We start from the raw sequence: 24,069 nt of genomic DNA, 5'->3' as shown, positions 1-24,069 counted from the left end.
AATATTTTTTTGTAAATATCTGCCTTACAAGAAAATATATTTACAGAATGTAAATGTATGTAATCTCAGCTCTGAGATCACTGAACAATAAGTACCAAAGTTTACATGATAAACCTAACAAAATGAGATTTCTTTTCAAGATGCAAACCAAGTCTCGCAATCTGTAGCTCCCAAAAGGGTTCACTGAAGAAGCAGCAAGCTTTTGAAATGAAAATCACCAATTTAAATTGGTTTATAGAATTATTGATGAATAACTGCACGACTTTAACCACCTAATGATTTTCTATATATACAGTTTATTATTTAAGCAATATGTAAATGTGGCATGGCCCAGACGCTTCACTAAAATATATATGTATTGCACATCACTGTAATAATATAATTATATATATATATATATATATATATATATATAATATAGCAAATCCAAAAGTACAGCAGCACTGGAAATCTGTGGGTGCAAGCCCCAGGGAACCGACCAATGTCCCGTATATTTAGAAAAAAAGAATCAGGCAGCACTCCGTAGAATTTCAGTGAACAGAAGTGGGGTACTTTTTTACCCTAGTGCAAACATATATACAACACAAAAACCAAGCTCAGTACCTATATAAAACACCAGAACCAAGCTTAGTACATATATACAACACCAGAACAAGCTCAGTTCATATATACAGCCCCAGAACCAAGCTCGGTACATATATACAACACCAGATCCAAGCTCAGTACATACAGTGAAGGAAATAAGTATTTGATCCCTTGCTGATTTTGTAAGTTTGCCCACTGTCAAAGACATGAACAGTTTAGAATTTCTAGGCTAGGTTAGTTTTACCAGTGAGAGATAGATTATATAAAAAAAAAAAAAAAAGAAAATCACATTGTCACAATTATATATATTTATTTGCATTGTGCACAGAGAAATAAGTATTTGATCCCTTTGGCAAACAAGACTTAATACTTGGTGGCAAAACCCTTGTTGGCAAGCACAGCAGTCAGACGTTTTTTGTAGTTAATGATGAGGTTTGCACACATGTTAGATGGAATTTTGGCCCACTCCTCTTTGCAGATCATCTGTAAATCATTAAGATTTCGAGGCTGTCGCTTGGCAACTCGGATCTTCAGCTCCCTCCATAAGTTTTCGATGGGATTAAGGTCTGGAGACTGGCTAGGCCACTCCATTACCTTAATGTGCTTCTTTTTGAGCCACTCCTTTCCACCTCCATGCTTGACAGTGGGGACGGTGTTCTTTGGGTCATAGGCAGCATTTCTCTTCCTCCAAACACGGCGAGTTGAGTTAATGCCAAAGAGCTAAATTTTAGTCTCATCTGACCACAGCACCTTCTCCCAATCACTCTCAGAATCATCCAGATGTTCTTTTGCAAACTTCAGACGGGCCTGTACATGTGCCTTCTTGAGCAGGGGGACCTTGCGGGCACTGCAGGATTTTAATCCATTACGGCGTAATGTGTTACCAATGGTTTTCTTGGAAACTGTGGTCCCAGCTGCCTTGAGATCATTAACAAGTTCCCCCCGTGTAGTTTTCGGCTGAGCTTTCACCTTCCTCAGGATCAAGGATACCCCACGAGGTGAGATTTTTCATGGAGCCCCAGATCGATGTCGATTGACAGTCATTTTGTATGTCTTCCATTTTCTTACTATTGCACCAACAGTTGTCTCCTTCTCACCCAGCGTCTTACTTATGGTTTTGTAGCCCATTCCAGCCTTGTGCAGGTCTATGATCTTGTCCCTGACATCCTTAGAAAGCTCTTTGGTATTGCCCATGTTGTAGAGGTTAGAGTCAGACTGATTAATTGAGTCTGTAGACAGGAGTCTTTTATACAGGTGACCATTTAAGACAGCTGTCTTTAATGCAGACACCAAGTTGATTTGGAGCGTGTAACTGGTCTGGAGGAGGCTGAACTCTTAATGATTGGTAGGGGATCAAATACTTATTTCTCTGTGCACAATGCAAATAAATATATATAATTTTGACAATGTGATTTTCAGTTGTTTTTTTTTATTTAATCTATCTCTCACTGGTAAAATTAACCTAGCCTAAAAATTCTATACTGTTCATGTCTTTGACAGTGGGCAAACTTACAAAATCAGCAAGGGATCAAATACTTAGTTCCTTCACTGTATATACAACACCATAACCAAGCTCAGTACATATATACAACACCAGAACAAAGCTCAGTATGTATATACCGCCCCAGAACCAAGCTTTGTACATAAATACAACACCAGAACCAAGCTCAGTACATATATTCAACACCAGAATCAAGCTCAGTACATGTATACAACACCAGAACCAAGCTCAGTACATATATACAACACCAGAACCAATCTCAGTACATATATACAGCCCCAGAACCAAGCTTTGTACATAAATACAACACTAGAACCATGCTCAAGACATATATACATCCCCAGAACCAAGCTCAGTACATATATACAACACCAGAATCAAGCTCAGTATATATATATGTTTTGAGCTTGGTTCTTCTGATATATATCTACTGAGCTTTGTTCTGGTGCTGTATATATGTTCTGAGCTTTGTTCTGGTGCTGTATATACGTACTAAGCTTTGTTGTGGTGCTGTATATATATGTACTGATCTTTGTTTTGGTGCTATATTTATATGCAGAGCTTAGTTCTGGAGTTGTATATATGTTTTGAGCTTCTCGTTGGTGCTGTGTATATGTATTGAGCTTGGTTGTTATGATGAATATAACTCCAGAACCAAGCTCATTAGATGTATATATACAGCACCAGAACAAAGCTCAGTACATATATACAGCACCAGTACCAATACATCTCAGTACAGGGATAATTTGCAAATTTAGTTCAACCCCTGCCATATAAGTTTGTACGGCATAAAACTACAGCTCCCAGTATAGCCATAGCGATGGTAAGGATATGCTGGGAGTTACTGTTTCACAAAAAAGAACGATACACACATAATCTCACTGCAGATCATACAGTGACTACAGTACTGAGCAGTCACAGGGAGAATAAACATTTACATTTAGAAACTCACCAGTGACGACTTTTTATATTCTAGTCGTTCTCTTTACTTTTCGATCTGGTCCAGAACTCTATTATGCCTCCTGTGGAAATGGGTCAATTTGCTGCTCAGATGTCTTCGAAAGCTCACTTTTTCAACATTTCTGCAACTCTAAATGAAGAGCAAATTCTTATGATACCACACTCTATGCCCACAAATATAATAGTATCATACATGTGTCCCCAAATAGAATAGCGCTACACAGTGTGCCCCTGTAAAGGATCTGCCAGGCACAGCTTCGGGGTTAACTCCCTTAATTAATCAGTCAGCACCTGAATCTACATCCCTGAGACTGACTCCAGCTTCCACCACTCAGGCTGGCAGGCTTAGGAGTGGGAGAGCCTATCGCAGCCTGGCCAGACTCAGCTAGCTCCCGCCCTCTGTCTATTTATACCTGCATTTCCTGTTCCTCCTTGCTTGTTATTCTTTTTCGTGTGGTTTCCTGGCCCAGCTACAGCTCCTTCTATTTTGTTCCTGCTCCATACTGACCCTGGCTTACTGACTACTCTTCTGCTCTTCGTTTGGTACCTCGCACACTTAAGAAGTGCTTTATCTCGGCCCCGGTGCTGGTTCAGCCCAACCAAATGGAGCCATTTATCGTGGAAGTTGACGCATCTGAGGTGGGAGTGGGGGCTGTCTTGTCCCAGGGTACCAGGTCCCTCACCCATCTCCGCCCCTGTGCCTACTTCTCCAGGAAGTTTTCGCCAACTGAGAGTAACTATGATATTGGCAACCGCGAACTCTTAGCCATTAAATGGGCATTTGAAGAGTGGCGCCACTTCCTGGAGGGGGCTAGACACCAGGTAACGGTCCTTACCGACCACAAGAATCTGGTTTTCCTAGAATCTGCCCGGAGGCTAAGCCCGAGACAAGCTCGATGGGCGTTATTTTTTACCAGATTACATTTTTTGGTTACCTATAGGGCTGGGTCTAAAAATATTAAGGCTGATGCACTGTCGCGTAGCTTCATGGCCAGCCCTCCTTCGGAGGAAGATCCTGCTTGTATTTTGCCTCCAGGTATAATCATTTCCTCGATCGATTCTGATTTAGTCTCTGAAATTGCTGCTGATCAAGGTTCAGCTCCCGGGAACCTTCCTGAGAACAAGCTGTTTGTTCCCCTGCAATTCCGGCTAAGGGTACTTAGGGAAAATCATGACTCCGCACTATCTGGTCATCCAGGCATCCTGGGTACCAAACACCTCATTACCAGAAATTATTGGTTGCCTGGGTTGCCTAAAGACGTTAAGGCCTACGTCGCCGCTTGTGAGGTTTGTGCTAGGTCCAAGACTCCCAGGTCCCGACCAGCGGGCTTACTGCTTTCGTTACCCATTCCCCAGAGACCTTGGACACCTATCTCCATGGATTTTATCACCGATTTGCCTCCATCCCAAGGCAAGTCGGTGGTGTGGGTGGTGGTAGACCGCTTCAGTAAGATGTGCCACTTTGTGCCCCTCAAGAAACTACCCAACTCCAAGACGTTGGCTTCCTTGTTTGTCAAACACATCCTGCGTCTCCATGGGGTCCCTGTCAATATTGTTTCGGACAGGGGGGTACAATTTGTTTCATTGTTTTGGAGAGCCTTCTGTATGAAGTTGGGGATTGATCTGTCCTTCTCCTCTGCCTTCCATCCTGAAACCAATGGTCAAACGGAGAGGACTAATCAATCTCTAGAACAATACTTAAGGTGTTTTGTCTCTGACTGTCAATATGATTGGGTCTCATTCATTCCCCTTGCCGAATTTTCCCTTAATAACCGGGTCAGTAACTCGTCAGGGGTCTCTCCCTTTTTCTGTAATTTTGGGTTTAATCCACGGTTCTCCTCCGTTTCACCTGGTAGTTCCAACAATCCCGAGGTAGAGGTGGTTCATCGGGAACTGTGCACAGTCTGGGCCCAGGTTCAGAAGAACCTAGAGGCGTCCCAGAGCGTACAAAAAACTCAGGCTGATAGAAAACGTTCTGCTAACCCCCTGTTTATGGTCGGGGATCTGGTGTGGTTGTCGTCTAGGAACTTGCGTCTCAAGGTTCCGTCCAAGAAGTTTGCTCCCCGGTTTATTGGGCCGTATATGGTCATTGAGGTCCTCAATCCTGTCTCCTTCCAGCTGGAGTTACCCCCGTCTTTTCGTATACACGACGTGTTTCATGCCTCCCTCCTTAAACGCTGCTCCCCGTCCTTGGCTCCCTCGAGGAGACCTCCTGTTCCCGTCCTCACCCCTGAGGGGGTGGAATTCGAGGTGGCCAGGATTGTGGACAGCAAGATGGTCCAAGGCTCCCTCCAGTACCTGGTCCATTGGAGAGGTTACGGGCCCGAGGAGAGGACTTGGGTACCCGCCCGGGATGTTCACGCTGGGGTATTGGTCAGGAGGTTCCACCTGCGTTTCCCCAGTAAGCCAGGTCCACTTAGAAAGGGTCCGGTGGCCCCTCATAAAAGGGGGGGTACTGTAAAGGATCTGCCCGGCACAGCTTCGGGGTTAACTCCCTTAATTAATCAGTCAGCACCTGAATCTACATCCCTGAGACTGACTCCAGCTTCCACCACTCAGGCTGGCAGGCTTAGGAGTGGGAGAGCCTATCGCAGCCTGGCCAGACTCAGCTAGCTCCCGCCCTCTGTCTATTTATACCTGCATTTCCTGTTCCTCCTTGCTTGTTATTCTTTTTCGTGTGGTTTCCTGGCCCAGCTACAGCTCCTTCTATTTTGTTCCTGCTCCATACTGACCCTGGCTTACTGACTACTCTTCTGCTCCTCGTTTGGTACCTCGCACACTCCTGGCTTGACTCGGCTCATTCACCACTCTGGTTGCTCACGGTGTTGCCGTGGGCAACTGCCCCTTTCCCTTGCTTGTATTCCCTTGTATGTTTGTCGTGTTTGTCGTGCACTTACTGAGTGCAGGGACCGCCGCCCAGTTGTACCCCGTCGCCTAGGGCGGGTCGTTGCAAGTAGGCAGGGACAGAGTGGCGGGTAGATTAGGGCTCACTTGTCCGTTTCCCTACCCCCCGGTCATTACAGCCCCTGAATATAATAGTAACATACACTTTGCCCCTGAAATAAATTGTGTCAAACACTGTAAAGTAATGCACCACACACAGTGCCCCCTGTAGATAGTGCCCCTCATAGAGCCCTCTGTAGAGAGTGCTCCTAGTTGAGCCTTCTATAGATAGTTCTCCCCATAGAACCCTCTGTAGGTAGTAGCGTTTCCTGTAGATAGTTCCCCCTGTAGCGTTCCCTGCAGACAGGGCCCCCTGTAGCGTTCCCTGTAGATAGTGCCCCCTGTGGAATTCACTGAAGCATTCCCTGTATAGTGCCCCCTGTTGCGTTCCATGTACACTGCCCCCTGTAGATAGGCCCCCTCTGGAGTTCCCTGTGGAAAGAGCCCCCTGTGGCGTTCCCTGTAGATAGAGCCACCTGTGACGTTTCCTGTAGATAGAGCCCCTTGTGACGTTCCCTGTAGATAGAACCTCCTGTGGCGTTCCCTGTCGATAGAGCCCCCTGTGCCCCTGTGGCAGTCCCTGTAGATAGGGCCCCGTGTGGCGTTCCCTGTAGATGGGGCCCTATCTACAGGGAATTCCACATGGGGCCCTATCTACAGGGAACACCACATGGGGCCCTATCTACAGGGACCGCCACAGGGGCACAGGGGGCTCTAGCTACATGGAATGCCACAGGGGCTCTATCTACAGGGAACACCACTAGGGGCTCTATCTACAGGGAATATCACAGGGGGCCCTTTCTACAGGCAACACCACATGGGCCCCTATGTGGCGTTACCCTGTAGATGGGGCCCCTGAGGCGTTTCCTGTAGATAAGGGCCCCTATATAGTCCACTGTAGTTAGTGTTCCCTATATAGTCCCATGTAGTTAGTGTTCCCTATATAGTCCCATGTAGTTAGTGTTCCCTATATAGTCCCCTGTAGTTACTGTCCCCTATATAGTCCCCTGTAGTTACTGTTCCCTATATAGTCCCCTGTAGTTGCATTACCCTATAGTCCCCTTTAGTTACTATCCCCTATATAGTCCCCTGTAGTTAGTGTTCCCTGTATAGTCCCCTTTAATTAGTCCCCTATATAGTCACCTGTAGTTACTGTTCCCTATATATTCCCATGTAGTTAGTTCCCTACAGACCCCTGTAGTTAGTTCCCTATATAGTCTTCTATAGTTCTTGTTCCCTGTATAGTCCCCTATGTAGTGCCCTATAGTGCCCACAGTAGAAGGAAAAAAACACATTTTCTTACCTGTCCCGTTGCCACGCCATCCTCCAGCGACGTCAGTCCTCCTCCATCACCGTCCATCATCGTCATCGCGCCGACTGCATCATCACTAAAATGCAGAATGGCGAGGCATCATGTGCCTCACCAGGGCAGCGCTAGTCAACTCAATTGTGTCCGCGTCCTAAGGACGCGGATACAATTGAGTGTAGGGGACTGGTTCCGGCTTCCCACTTCACCCGATTCTGCGAACTGGCTTTCATTTTAACAACCGTTTCAGAGGAACCGGGGCAAACCGGCCGGATCCCACCCCTGTCTAGAGGGACAGTTGTCAGTTCCCTAAGGAACCCCCTTTCATTTGAGCCTGTGCTGCTGGATTCTATTTTTGTGTATGTATATATATATATATATATATATATATATATATATATATATATATACACAGTGGAGGAAATAAGTATTTGATGCCTTGCTGATTTTGTAAGTTTGCCCACTATCCAAGTCATGAACAGTCTAGAATTTTTAGGCTAGGTTAATTTTACCAGTGAGAGATAGATTATACAGTGGGCAAACTTACAAAATCAGCAAGGGATCAAATACTTATTTCCTTCACTGTATATATATATATATATATATTTTTTTTTATATATATATATATATATATATATATATATATACATACATCCATGCATATATAAAGAGAAGGAGGACGGGAAAGAACTAGTACGGGAGTGAAAACAGACTAGGTTGTCACAAGTAATTTATACAATACAGCATAAACGTGTTACATTGTTATGTTTCGTAGTATCGAAGTCAGGATCCCAGTCACTGGTCTTCCTAACGTACGATGCAGTGTCAGGATCCCAGTCACTGGTCTTCCTAACGTACGATGCAGTCCCTATGAGTGTGAACTCTAGTGAGCAATATTCCATCTGTGCATACATGTTAAGGACCATATTCTATATTCTAAATAAAAATAATGCTAAGTGCAGATATGTTTATATCCAGATATATTCATATAGTTATGCAAAGTCACTTGTTTAGAGAAGGTCATCACTATATAACATCAAGAGATGATGTGGTGTTAATAGTATAGTTCTGTATATAAAATATGGTGTTAATGATAATGAGATGAAATAATACATTGTCTAATGATGGAGATATAGTAGCTGTAGGGGAATCTCTAATAATCTCATGCAAGTAGATAAGCTAAAGGAACAATATAAGGAAGAATATGAACATATAAGACATACAATATCAAGTCTTATAAAATAAATTAGCATATGTGAAAACATAGGAGAGTCCCAAGGTGTTACACTTTCTTACCTGCAGTATACTGGGCGTACGGATAAATGGCACAGAGTATTGTGGATTCCCACTATGGAGGCGCTGTCTGAGTGATAGCAGCATCCTCCATTTATGGACTGCTGGAAAGCTTCTAGCATGTGTCACATGGTGTGCGCCAGCGTCAGTGATGAAGCCGGCGCAGATGTAGGGGGTGTGATCCGGGGGTGCCGGAAGTGGCATCAGCGGAATATCACCTAGAGAAAAGGAGAAAAGAGAAAGCATATAGTATGTAGTGACGTAAGGGGGAGGAGATATCAATTGCTGATGTCTGGTAAGTAGTTTAACTATGTAAAAACCGGCATATATTCCAATTGTGGACCACCATGTCTGGGTGTATGTTAGTGTCGTATAGACAGATAAGGCCAAAAGGCGAGGAAACTGGGTGACAGTTAATAATGTAAACACTACAATTAAAAAGGATAACTAGTATGGGAATATGGATAGAATGAAAGAAAATAAGATTTAGAAGATCAAGCCCTACTATTAGAACCAGGTCCAGTGGGTAAAGGATACTTCTGAAATATTTGCCATCCGCCGCTCCAGTATAGTACAGGGTGGGCCATTTATATGGATACACCTAAATAAAATGGGAATGGTTGGTGATATTAACTTCCTGTTTGTGGCACATTAGTATATGGGAGGGGGGAAACTTTTCAAGCTGGGTGTTGACCATGGCGGCCATTTTGAAGTCGGCCATTTTGTATCCAACTTTAATTTTTTCAATGGGAAGAGGGTCCTGTGACACATCAAATTTATCGAGAATTTCACAAGAAAAACAATGGTGTGCTTGGTTTTAACGTTACTTTATTCTTTCATGAGTTATTTACAAGCTTCTCTTTGTTTACAGCCATTGACAGGTCCTGGAAAGTGGATTGGTCGTTGTGGGCCAGTTGAATGGCCCCCTAGGTCTCCTGATCTGACCCCCTTAGACTTTTATCTTTGGGGTCATCTGAAGGCAATTGTCTATGCTGTGAAGATACAAGATGTGCAGCAACTGAAACTACGGCTACTGGAAGCCTGTGCTAGCATTTCTTCTGCAGTGTTGCTATCAGTGTGTGAAGAGTGGGAGAAGAGGGTTGCATTGACAATCCAACACAATGGGCAGCACTTTGAACACATTTTATAAGTGGTCAGAAACTTGTAAATAACTCATGAAAGAATAAAGTAACGTTAAAACCAAGCACACCATTGATTTTCTTGTGAAATTCTCGATAAGTTTGATGTGTCACATGACCCTCTTCCCATTGAAAAAACTAAAGTTGGATACAAAATGGCCGACTTCAAAATGGCCGCCATTGTCAACACCCAGCTTGAAAAGTTTCCCCCCTCCCATATACTAATGTGCCACAAGCAGGAAGTTAATATCACAAACCATTCCCATTTTATTTAGGTGTATCCATATAAATGGCCCACCCTGTAAAAGGAGGTTTAGGTCTAAATTTAAAATAAGATATATCAGTATATTTATAATAAAAGCGGATCATAGTTAAACAGTCTTTAGACGGGACAGAAGATATAATGTGTCCGGAAAACACAACATTTGTCACATTTAGGAAGCTGGCGTGGGTTCCATCCTAGATGAAACTGCTGATTTCATATTTCCTATTCAATCCCTTAGGCTCTAGTGTCTGTAAAGTATATATCCAATATTCTTCCCCGCGCTTCAGAATTTTAATTCTATTCCCTCCCTTTCTAGGGCCCGGCACATATTCTATCACTTGGAATCGCAGCTGTGAGATATTATGTCTCTTCTGTAAGAAATGTGCTGGAATGGGTAGTAAGTTATTCACTGTGCAATAGTAGATATACGTGGTTTCTCCCTTGAGTAATATATGTGTTTCACTGGATGAATACCAATGGGAATTTTTTTGGTTAGAGCCTAACCTTTAATGTGAGATTTATTTCACTTTTTAGCAATATAAGATAGTGATACAATTGTATCCATAAAGTTCGTTCACTAGCGCTTGCGCACTTTACATTAACATATATAATAAGTTCAGATAGGACAAGGATGAGATTTAAATGGTTAATACCATCACACTCTAGTATTTATCATTTATTTTAGAATTTTCCTGGTTTTTATTTTATTTTTATATTTTTATATTTTTTTTTTATATTTTTTCAAAAAATATTATGTTTAAATATTTTAGTTCCAAGTTGGGACCGGTACCCTCCTTGTCATAAGGTGTGTGCCAGGAACTGATGCAGCATGAGCAGCTGCTCTAGGAGTCCCTCTATATGAATCTCTTGTATTTCAGCTACTGCTGCTATAGAGATCTCTGTGCAGCTCTCTTATTAGCAAATCAGCTGCTTTATCAAGCCCAGTACGTGCCAGTAGCTGATACAGCTTCAGCTGCTGCTGCTGTGGATTCCACTGTGAGGATCTCGTGTTTAGCAACACACTTAGGGTATGTTCACACGGCCTATTTACGGACGTAATTCGGGCGTTTTTGCCCCGAATTACGTCTGAAAATAGCGCCTCAATAGCGCTGACAAACATCTGCCCATTGAAAGCAATGGGCAGACGTTTGTCTGTTCACACGAGGCGTATATTTACGCGCCGCTGTCAAATGACGGCGCGTAAATAGACGCCCGCGTCAAAGAAGTGACCTGTCACTTCTTTGGCCGTAATTGGAGCCGTTATTCATTGACTTCAATGAATAGCAGCGCTAATTACGGCCGAAATGGACGCGGCGTTCAAGCGCCTGCACATGCCGGTACGGCTGAAATTACGGGGATGTTTTCAGGCTGAAACATCCCCGTAATTTCAGCCGTTACGGACGCCCTCGTGTGAACATACCCTTATTCTGCCTATCTGTAGTTATCTAGCCCTACGCGTTTCCTTACTCATAAGTAACTCTGCAGTAATTCATCAGGGGCTCACAGAGTTAGGGTATGTTCACACGCTGAGCCAAAAACGTCTGAAAATACGGAGCTGTTTTCAAGGGAAAACAGCACCTGATTTTCAGACGTTTTTTGAGCAACTCATGTTTTTCGCGGCGTTTTTCGCGCCGTTTACGCTGCGTTTTCGTGCCGTTTTTTCGGCCGTTTTTGGAGCTGTTTTCAATAGAGTCTATGAGAAAACAGCTCCAAAAACGTCCCAAGAAGTGTCCTGCACTTCTTTTGACGAGGCTGTAATTTTACGCGTCGTCTTTTGACAGCTGTCAAACGACGACGCGTAAATTACAGGTTGTAAATGAATGGGCAGATGTTTGCCGACATATTGGAGCCGTATTTTCAGACGTAAAACAAGGCATAATACGCCTTGTTTACGTCTGAAAATAGGTCGTGTGAACCCAGCCTTAATAGATTAGACCTTCTGGCATTCCAGAGGTCTGTGTAGACAATGCACTGATTCTATGATCAAACGTGGGCATAGTTGCTAGCCACTGTTAGTGGCAAAATGCTCTGTCTTTTAAAGACCGAGTACCCTCCTCCTCATGAGCTCACTGTTATCTTCAGCCAATGAACTGGCATCACGTCTTTGCTGGAATCCCGCCCCGATTTTTGGGGTTGTGGCTGTGCTGGCCAATCAATGGTCTGCACCCTTGCAGCCTCCCTTCATGTCATGAGGGGGCGTGGTCCGAGTACCAGAGTCAGCCCTGTTGGAAATGGGCATGCCCTGTCTCTCCACACTAAACTGCAGGAATGTGCTGTACAGACTGTTCCTCCACGTTAGAGCAGAGGGACAGCACCAGGATTCACTATATACATAGTGAGTGATGCCAGACCTGTCTGAATCTGTCTGTCCAATGCATATGTTATAACAGTATGGGGTAATATACAGCGTGTGTCAGGCTATCAGCACATATAGTAGATGGCATATTTCAATGCCCTGGGGGTGTGTGTAATATATATTTAAGGGAGTGATATACAGTGATATATCAGCACATCCCTTTTCTAGTTATGTTAGATGTAGATGTCAGATCATGCTATTAATAGCGCATAGTCCCCTATTTGATCTGTATTATGATGCAGATATCGAGTCATATTATTAGTGGTACATCCCTTGTGTTTTGATGCTGATATCGGATTATATTATTAGTAGCACATAATCCCTTATTTTCATGTTGCATCAGTTCCAGGCACACACCTTATGACAAGGAGGGTACCGGTCCCAACTTGGAACTAAAATATTTAAACATAATATTTTTTGAAAAAATATAAAAAAATATAAAAATATAAAAATAAATAAAAACCAGGAAAATTCTAAAATAAATTATAAATACTAGAGTGTGATGGTATTAACCATTTAAATCTCATCCTTGTCCTATCTGAACTTATTACATATGTCAATGTAAAGTGCACAAGCGCTAGTGAACGAACTTTATGGATACAATTGGAATGGGTAGTAAGGTATTCCCACAGCGCTTGGTGGATTTGTGCTGTTTAATTTGATCACGTATCCGTTGGGTAGTCTCACCTACATATGCTAGGCCGCATGTGCATTTAATAATGTAAACTACAAAATTGCTGTTGCAGGTAAAAAAATCCCTTATCAGAATAGCCCGACCTGTATGTGGATGATACATTTTATACTTTATGCCATTTATCCGTACGCCCATTAAACTACAGGTAAGAAAGTATAACACTTTGGGACTCTCCGATGTTTTTACATATGCTGATTTCTTTTATAAGACTTGATATTTTATATCTTATATGTGACTGGTTCATTTTCTCCCTTATATTGTTCTTTTAGCTTATCTACTAACATGAGATTATTAGAGATTCCCCTACAGCTACTATATCTCCATCATTAGACAATTTATTAATTCATCTCATTATTATCAACACTGTATTTTATATACAGAACTGTACTAATAACACCACAGAATATTGCTCACCAGAGTACAAACTCATAGGGACTGCATCATCCGTTAGGAAGACCAGTGACTCGGATCCTGACTTCGATAATGACACGCTGGGTGTGTGGACTCACTGGGCCATACCGCCGTAGCAGCTGGCCAAACAGGATACCAAGGCAAAGTTAATAGTTCAAATAAAGGTACCTGTGGCAATACAGACAGTAGCGATGGCAGGCTCGGATGGGACCTTGGCAGCAGGCAGGCACCAGGTGCGGTGAAACACAGCAGGCGTAGTATACGACACAACACGACTCCAACTCTCTATGGCACAGGAAGAAGGTAGCATGGGATAAAGGATACAGGTAGCAGGAACAGGGAACTGGAAAACACTAAGGGAACATTTACAAAGACTAACACGAGTAAACACAACAAATTTCAGGCAATGAAGGAAGGGGCAGGCCCTTCTTATAGTCCAGGGTGATCATGGGAGCAATCAATCTAAAACATGTGTGTGCTCTGGCCCATTAAGGCCGGGAATGAGCTCGATCGCGCAGCCTAGTGGTCACTGCAGGACAGGATGGCCGCATGTACTGGCATCTATGGGGAGGAAGACGTCTGCAGGACGTTAGGATTCTGAGGTTTTTGACTGCGAACAATAGAGATAATACATCACCATGTGTCACGTTGAGTTTGTGGACCCACTGGGCCATACCACCTTGGTGGTATGGCAGCTGGCCAACAGGGCACAGGTTAAAGTCTATAGTTCATATAGGGTATCTGTGGCAGCTCAGACAGTAGCAAAGCAGGCTCGGCTGGGACTAAGCAGCAGGTAGACGTCAGGCGTGGTCAAACAGGACAGGCGTGGATACAGCACAACACAACTTCAGCTCAGCACGGCACTAGACCAGGATAACACGGGATACAGGATACAGGAGCAGGGAACTGGGAAACACTAGGAGACCATTTGCATAGACAAACTTAGGGTACAACAACAACATTCAGGCATGGGAGGAAGGGGCTGACCCCTTCTTATAGTCCAGGGTGCTATGGCCAAATTAATCATGAAAGTCCGGTGCAGCACTGCCCTTTTAAGAGTGGGCACGAGCGTGCAGGCGCACCCTACAGGACCCGGCCAAGCTAAGCGGAAGTGGGCGCTGGCGTCTCCTGAGGAGGAGACTTGGGCCAGCGCTCGCATATCCATGTCTGCGGGCGTCAGGAGGTGAGTGAGCATGACGGCTCACGGCCATGGGAATGACAGTATCCCCCCTCTTACGCCCCCTATTCTTGGGACCAGAGCGAGAGAGAAACTTCTTCAAAAGGGTAGGATCATTGAGGTTCTCCTCTGGCTCCCAGGACCTCTCTTCGGGACCAAACCCCCTCCAATCCAGTAAATAAAAAGTCTTTCCTCTTACTTTCTTGGTGTCCAAGATCTCCTTAATTTCGAAGGTGTCAGAAGGGCCGCTGGAGGCAACCGCAGGGCTAGGAGTTTTGGTAAAGTGGTTCAGAACCACCGGTTTCAGGAGGGTTACATGGAAGGAGTTGGGAATCTTGAGGATAGGAGGCACCCGAAGCTTGTAGGCGACAGGGTTGAGCTGCTGCAGGATCTCGAAGGGTCCGAGGAACCTGGGAGCAAACTTGTAAGATGGCACCCTCAGTCGGATATTCCTGAAGGACAGCCAGACCTTCATGCCGGGGAGAAACTTTTATTTCATGCGGTCGACCGCCATCAGGATAGAGTATCGAGTCTGCTGCCAGATCTGCAGAAAATCCTTAAAAGCAGTGTCAGCAGCTGGTATGTATCAGGCACCGGGAAAGGAATTCGTGGGTGTTGGCCATAGACAATAAAGAACGGTGTGTTCCTTGTGGACTTGCTGGTATGATTATTGTAGGAAAATTCAGCCCACGGGAGCAACTGCAACCAGTCATCATGCTGCTTGGAGATGAAGTGGCGTAGGTAGTTCTCCAAGATCTGATTGATCCTCTCGACCTGAAAATTGGACTGAGGATGGTAGGCTGAAGAAAAGTCCAACTTTACACCTAGGAGACCGCAGAGGGCTCTCCAGAACTTCGAGGTGAACTGAAGCCCCCGATCAGACACAATATGCTGCGGCAAGCCTTGCAGGCGGTAGATGTGTTGGATGAAAAGCTTGGCCAGTTGAGGAGCAGAAGGAAGACCGGTCAGAGGAACGAAGTGGGCCATCTTCAAAAATCAGTCCACCACCACCCAGACAGTACTGCATCACGTGGAGAGAGGCAGGTCAGTGATGAAGTCCATAGCTATATGCTGCCAGGGAGCATCGGGCACAGGCAAGGCTTGAGCAGGCCAGCAGGTCTGGAGTGAGCGACCTTGTTAGCTGCACACACTGAACAGGAAGACACAAAGTCCATAATGTCTTTGGGCCGCGTGCGCCACCAGAAATGACGGGCAATCAGATCTTGGGTCTTACGGGTACCCGCGTGACCTGCCAGTCTAGGGGAGTGTCCCGAGCGGAGGATTCTCCCTCTGTCAGCAAGGCGCACAAAAGTCCTCACTGGAGGAATAACCCCAACTTTCAGGGACAAAGACAATGCAAGACGGATATATAATGTCCTGTGGAATTTCCATGGTGTCTTCTGTCTCGAAAGACCTGGACACGGCATCGGCCCTCACATTTTTGAAAGCCGGGCGATAATGGAGCTCAAACAGGAACCTGGTGAAAAACAGCGAGCACCTGGCCTGACGAGGATTCAGTCATTGGGACGTCTGGAGATAAGTGAGGTTCTTGTGGTCCATAAATATTAGGATAGAATGGGCTGCGTCCTCTAGTAGACGTCTCCACTCCTCCAGAGCCAATTTGATGGCCAGTAACTCCCGATCCCCAATCGAATAGTTGCGTTCTGCGAAAGAGAGGAGCTTAGAGAAATATCCACATACCACTGACTTGCCCTTGAAACCTCTCTGGAGCAGGAGGGCGCCAGCACCAACAGAGGATGCGTCCACCTCCAACGAGAACTGTAGGGAAACATCTGGATGATGGAGGATAGAGGCTGACGTGAAGGTATTCTTCAGGCTATTGAATGCGGACTCTGCCTTAGGAATCCACACCTTGGCGTTCATGCCCTTTTTGGTGAGGTTAGAGACGGGAGAAGCTTTGAATGAACTGTCTGTAAAAATTGGTGAATCCCAGAAAGCGCTGTATGGCCCTCAATCCTTGAGGACGTGGCCATTCCAGGATGGACTTTACCTTTTCAGGATCCATCTCGAGGCCTCGATTCGAGACGATGTAGCCCAGGAAGGGTAGAGCGTCTCTCTCAAACACGCACTTCTCCAACTTGGCGTACAGACGATTCTCCCTTAACCGCAGCAAAACTTGACGAACATGTCTCTGATGAGTCATAGGATCTGGAGAAAAAATCAAGATATCATCAAGATAGACCACAACACAAACATAGAGGAGGTCACAGAAGATGTCATTAACAAACTCCTGGAAGACCGTAGGAGCATTACACAGGCCGAAGGACATTACTAGGTACTCATAGCGTCCATCACGGGTGTTAAATGCAGTCTTCCATTCGTCACCCCGCATTAGCTTGGAAAAAATCTTGGCACCACGTATTCGATCAAACAGTTCTGAGATCAGTGGCAACGGATACTTATTATTCACCGTGATCTGATTGAGACCCCAGTAGTCGATACAGGGATGTAGAGAACCATCCTTTTTCTTGACGAAGAAGAACACGGCTCTTGCCGGAGAGGATGATTTCTGTATGAAGCCCCTCTCCAAGTTATCCTTAACATAGGCGGACATGGACTGAGTCTCTGGTAAGGAGAGAGGATATACCCTACCACGGGGAAGGGATGCACCAGGAATCAGCTCAATAGGACAGTCATACCCCCGGTGTGGGGCAGCGTCTCCGCCTCCCTCTTGCTGAAGACATTCGAAAATGCAGAATAATGACCAGGCAATCCTGCCAATGACTGAGGCAGAGGAGGCTGAGCCGAACTAATCTGTCCCAGGCAATGGTTGTGACACTCGCGACCCCACTGGAGAACCTCTCCAGAGTTCCAGTCCAGGACTGGGGCATTTAATCAGAGCAAAGGCAGGCCCAGCAGCACAGGGTTAACGGCCTTGGACAAGACAAAGAACGATAACAGCTCGGAGTGGAGAACTCCCACTTGGAGCCTCAGCGGCTTGGTCACAGCAATAACTGGATCTGGCAGAGGTAGTCCATTCACAGATGCAACCGTCAACAGCCTCTCCAGAGGGGTAGTGGGTAATTGGAGAAGATTCACCAGGTCTCTACAAATGAAAATAGCAGCAGATCCAGAGTCCAGATATACAGAGACCTGATGCATTCTCTCGCCGGACACTATGGTCACTGGTATGGATAATTTAGATGGAAGTCCATTTTTATCCAGGATTGTCTCTCCTAGCAACACTAGGCTTTGGGACTTTTGGGGACACAGACGCACGAGATGGCCTCTGAGGCCGCAATATAAACAGAGTCCTGAAGTGAGTCTGCGTTGTTTCTCCTGGGTGGATAGATTAAACTGGTCCATCCTCACAGTCTCCTATGGAGGGTCGGCACCTGAGGACAGCAGATGTTGGTGCAAGGATAGGACTGGACTAGGAAGACCTCCCTCCCGACGAGCCTCTTGGAGCCGTTCTCAGATCCTTATATCAATCCGTGCGGACAGAAGGATGAGGTCATCCAAGGTAGACGGTAGATCACGAGTGGCAAGTTCGTCTTTAATTTTAGGAGACAGACCCTGTCAGAATGTAGCCACCAGGGCCTCATTGTTCCACACCAGTTCTCCCGCCAGGGTGCGGAAGACGATGGCGTACTCGCCCATGGAGGTGCCTCCTTGGCGTAGGTTTAGCAAGGAAGCCGCTGCAGATGAGACTTGACCAGGCTCCTCAAACACCATGCGAAAAGTCCGGAGGAATCCCTGGAAGTTACGGGTCTCTGGTCCTTGTCTCTCCCAGATAGGATTCGCCCACGCAAGAGCCTTGTTAGTAAGAAGAGAGATGATGAAAGGGACCCTTGCGCCATCAGACGAAAATGTCCTAGGATACAGGCTATGGTGGATCTGGCACCGGTTCAAAAATCCACTACAGGTACTTGCGTCTCCATCATAGCGATCAGGAAGTGGCAAAGAAAAATTAGGAACCACATTGCCAGGAGGTGTAGTCTGAGGAACAGTACTTCCAGGTGGTGTAGTAGGAGGAACGGAAGTTTTGTGCCTCCTGCCGATTTGCGAGAATGTTCAAGGCTTGGAGGAGTTGTCGAGACCGGAGGACTAGCATATCCGCCCGCATCTCTCTTGTGACGTCGTCATGGTCTTGGATCGTCCAGCGGGGCCATGCCCTGAGCGTACTGTCACATTGGGTTCGTGAACCCACTGGGCCGTACCATCTTGCCGGTATTGCAGCTGGCCAACAGGGCACAGGTTAAAGCCTATAGTGCGTATAGGGTATCTGTGGCAGCTCGGACAGTAGCAAGGCAGGCTCGGCTGGGACTAGGCAGCAGGTAGACGTCAGGCGTGGTGAAGCAGGACAGGCGTGGATACAGCACAGCACAACTTCTGCTCAGCACGACACTAGACCAGGATAACATGGGATACAGGATACAGGAGCAGGGAACACTGGGAACTGGGAAACACTAGGAGACCATTTGCATAGACAAACTTAGGGTACGACAGGAGGTGAGTGAGCCTGACGGCCTGTGGCCATGTGCATGACACCATGTAACATATTAATGCTATACGGTATAAATTACTTGCGACAGCCTAGCCCATTTTTACTCTTGTACTAGTCCTTTCCCTTCCTCATTCTCTTTTATATGCACGGATGTGTGTATATATATATATATATATATATATATATGTACTGTATATATACATATTATATTGCTTTTTAATTTATTGACACTGCATTATGTACCATATAGAGTTAATATGCACATGTGTATTATTATTACCTTTTTCAGTGCCTGATGAAAGTTTGGGATCAGACTGAAACGTTGCACACTGGCATAAAATAAATCTTTTTTTTTAATCTACTCCTATTGGTGTGCGTTATACTTCTTCACAGTCTATAGTGGGCTGAGCCCCTATCCATGCACACATTGAATAACCTAGTGCTATCTGAACCTTACATATTTTTATATAAATATATATATATATATATATATATATATATATATATATATATATATATATATAGATAGATAGATACACTATATGGACAAAAGTATAGGGACACACCTCTTAGTCATTGAATTCAGGTTGTTTCATTCAGTCCCATTGCCACAGGTGTATAAAATCAAGCACCTAGTCATGCAGTCTTTGGTTGCAAACATTTGTGAAAGAATGAGTTGTTCTAAAGAGATCACTGAATTTGATTGTGGTACTGTTATATGATGCCACCATTGTAACAAATCAGTTCATGAAATTTCTTCCTTTCAACATATTTGGAAATCAACTTTGAGTGATATTATTGCAAAGTGGAAGCATTTAGGAACCACAGCATGAAGCCATGAAGTGGCAGACCACATAAAGTTACAGAGCGAGCTACCGAGTGTTGAGTTGTATAGTGTATAAAAGTCACCAACACTCTACTGACTTCAGAGTTCCAAACTCCCTCTGCCATTAACATCCACACAAAAACGGTATGCCAAGAGTTTCAGGGCATGGTTTTCATGGCCAAGCAGCTGCATGCAAGTCTTACATCACCAATTGCAATGCCAAGCGTCGGATGGAGATATGTAAAGCACGTTGCCACTGGCCCCTGGATCAGTAGAAACGTGTTCTGGGGAGTGACAAATTGTGCTTCTCTATCTGGCAGTGTGATGGATGAGTCTGTGTTTGGCGGATGCCAGGAAAACGTTACCTGCCTAACTACATTGTGCCAACTGTAAAGTTTGATGGAGGAGGGTTAATACTTGGAGTTGTTTTTCAGTGTTAGCCTAGGTCCCTTAGTTCAAGTGAAAGATAATCTTCAGCATAACAAAACATTTTGGACAATTGTATGCATCCAACTTTCAGGGAACAGTATGGGGAAAACCCTATTTTGTTCCAGCATGACTGAGCCCCAGTGCACAAAGCAAGGTCCATAAAGGCATGGTTGGATGAGTTTGGTGTGGAAGAACTTGACTGGCCTGCACAGAGCCCTGACCTCAACCCCATGGAACACCTTTGGGATGAACTAGAACGGAGATTGGAAGCCAGGCCTTCTCGTTCAACATTTTTTTTTTTTATCAGTCAACTATATTAACTTTTTTTGCATAAAACACGTATCAAAAATACAATAGAATAAAATACAGAAAGGATAGAAACATCTGGGTGTTACCATACAGAGCAAAATCACACATTCTCTAAATCCCCCCTGGTCAACAAACTAGGTAAATTACAACAGTATGTCCAGGAAACAAATAAAACTGGCAAAAAACAAGCACACAAATCCTTAAGAACTCCTCCTCGAAGTTATCCAACTTGCAGATCTCATCCCTACCTCCCCCCAGCCCTCTACCATTATCACCTGGTGCCATAGGTACCCCGACTCCATGCTGTCAAACGCCTTAGCGGTGTCCAATGACAAAACAGCCCTCGACTGAGGATCTCCTGAGACCGCCTGGATATTTAAAAACTCCCTATGCAAATTCACATCCTTGGATTTGAACGACATGAACCCAGACTGATCAGGGTGGACTATGGAGGTTACCACTCATTTTTGACAAAAACTTAATGTCCGATGATAGTAATGTTATCTTGTTATATGAATCAGGCAGACTGAGGTCTTTTCTTGCTTTAGGCAGCACTACAATCATTGCTTAATATAATGAAGCCATAATCGGCCCCTCTTAAAACAATCATTAAACATGTTCAGTAAGTGTAGTATAAGTTGTTCCCCATACGTTTTGTTTATTTTGACGGGTATACCATCTAATCCTGGTGCTTTTTTATTTGCCATACATGCCACTGCTTGTCGAACTTCAACCAAGCACAGTGGCCCCTCCAAGTTCACCCTGGTAATCCATAAAAGGCTCAGTGAATCAATCCATCCAAACTATTCTTCTAATTGTGCTATAGTATACTCCGCCCTAGAGCTATATATTCCCCGGTAAAAGTATTGTAGTACTGCCAAAATGTCAGGTGTCTTAGAAGCAACCTGTATTCTGTCATCCAATAATCTTTGGCTATACTCTGTTTCCTTCTGTGACTGAGCCATCTGTGCCAACGGTCTCCCTCTCATTTCACCATCCTCATAATACTGCTGCTTAAGGAACATGGTATCCCATATAACACCAGACGGCACCATACCGCTATTGAAAGCAAAATATTCATTCCCTGAGCTCACCAGTGATATCCAAAAGGGATTATATTTCTAACCCAACTCTCCACATCTAGGATGTACTTCCAGCTGGACACTCATAAGCAGTGGAGCATGAATATGGATCTAGGCAAATATGCAATATAATCTTTAATGGGTAACCCGAAGGCATTTGTAACAAACATATCAATCCTAGACAAAGTACGGTAGGTTGATGAAACACACGAGAATCACTTAGTATTCGGCCACTTTATGCTCCACACCTCAGTAAGACCCACCTTCTGCATAAATCTAGCAAGCGGAATAATCCCAACTCCCCCTGCATCAACAGAAAAGCACCTGTCTAAGATATTATTAAAACCATGAAAAATGTGTTACCTCAGGCAATCTCGATAGGCATTCTAATACTCGTCGCAATGGGACACTAGAGTACGGTGGGGGTATGTACATCACCACTATTATGCATTTCCTGTTATAAACACGACAATGAGTACCAACATATCTACCCTCAATATCGGTGAAAGATTCATGACAGTGAAATGGGAGATCTCTATAATTTAGTAGACTCATACCACAAGTGTAGGAGGAAGAAAATGAATCAAAACTATGTTTGATCCAGACTCTAATTAAACCCTGTACCATATCTCTAGTGGCATGAGTCTCATGTAACCCCAACCCTAGCTGAAGAGACTTTCTTTATACGTAGATTCAAAAATCACATGGTGCTTGGTGACTTCATCCATCACCCTTACATTCCACCATAAGAAATTTACTTTATCCCCCATCATAATGACGTTTTAAAGTTGCTAACCACAGGCTTTCTGACTTATCTTTATCCCATTTTCTATATTCAAGTTGCACCTTTCCCCACAACTCCCCCCTAAACAACAAATTTCCCTAATAACATCCCCACTGTAAACCTTCCCTCCTCAGAGGGTCGGGGCTGAGTGTGTAGTAGTCTCCTACATAAACAAAACCTTCTCTCCTCTCAAACCGTGAGCGTAGCACAGAGAGAATTGTAGAATTCGATCCCATCAGTGTTAGACATCAGACAGTCCCGCCAACCCCTTTCCCCAGCAACCATCCTCTCCAGAATATATAAACTCCAAGAGCAATAATCTTCTTTTTCCTCAGCATAATGACCGTAATGGAAAAATAAACATAACAGTCCATCGCAACAGCAAGTATAAATGAAATCAAACCATATACTAGAAATTCAGCAGAACCCTCAGACAATTCTGATTCCTCGTCAGACCCATGGCAGGCAAATGTAACAGCTCAATCTCCAGTGACCCCTTGAGGTTGGCGAAAGTTGGTTTTCATGTGAGTTCAGCCACTGAAGTGCCTCCGGTGGAGTGCCAAAGAAGACCGTGGACCCATAAGCCTTGCCAAATACAACATAGAATATCTCACATATAGGACCCGCTGCCGATTCTTGATGTCTGGAAACTACAGCCTCTTGCATTGAATGTCTGCCGAATAATCCGGATACAAGTAAATCTGAGTCCCATTATTAAAGATGTCTCGCCGATCTCTTGCTTGTCTTAGTATAAGGTCTCTGACTTTGTAATGTAAGAGCTTAACAAGGGCTAGTAAAGCTGTTTGTCCTGGCGGACCCGTGCGAGTAGGTACTTTATGAGCCCTTTCTACCGGATAAAGTGCCGTCAGATTGTCCCTGCTAAACGTCTCCAAGATACTCTTCTCAAAATAAGTATCAGAGTTAGACCCTCCCACTTGTTCTGAGACCCTGATCATACACACACATATTGCAGTGTGGCTGATTCGCCAGGTCATCTGTCACAGCCTCCACAGCCTGAGCACCAAAGTCCACCTCTGCTTTAATGGGCGGAATAGCATCTTCCAATGTACTAATGCGGCCTTTGGCCACTGTAGTGTATGTGGTTACCTTTTGCAAATCATGTCGAATAAAAGAAAGTTCCTCCATTACAGTCTCCACCTGACTAGTCAGTTTCGCCAAAGAAGTATTACCATGGCTTACCACAAGGAACATCTCTGCTATGGTTGGCTCCTTCTGGTGTATCTGAGACCTAGTTATAGGGATGCAGGCAGCTCCAGTAGCCCTTTCCCCGTTCTCCTCACTGTCCGACTCCATAGAGTTCCTTAGTGGCCTGTATCGGGACCCAAATTGTGCATCAGTCATAATCGGAGGAAATATTGGCGCCTGTCACCCTGAAGTACTTGGAGTATGAGCGTGAAAACTTCTCCAACTTTGCCGTTGCTGCATCACTGTAAGCTTGCTTGTTGTGCAGTGACGTGAATGGGCTGACACCATCTTGGGCCTCCACATCTTGCATGGTGTGGCTAGCTTACGTTATTCGC

The sequence above is a fragment of the Rhinoderma darwinii genome, chromosome 1 (assembly GCF_050947455.1).
Source record: "Rhinoderma darwinii isolate aRhiDar2 chromosome 1, aRhiDar2.hap1, whole genome shotgun sequence".
Classification (NCBI taxonomy): domain Eukaryota; kingdom Metazoa; phylum Chordata; class Amphibia; order Anura; family Rhinodermatidae; genus Rhinoderma; species Rhinoderma darwinii.
This window is presented reverse-complemented; position numbering follows the sequence as displayed.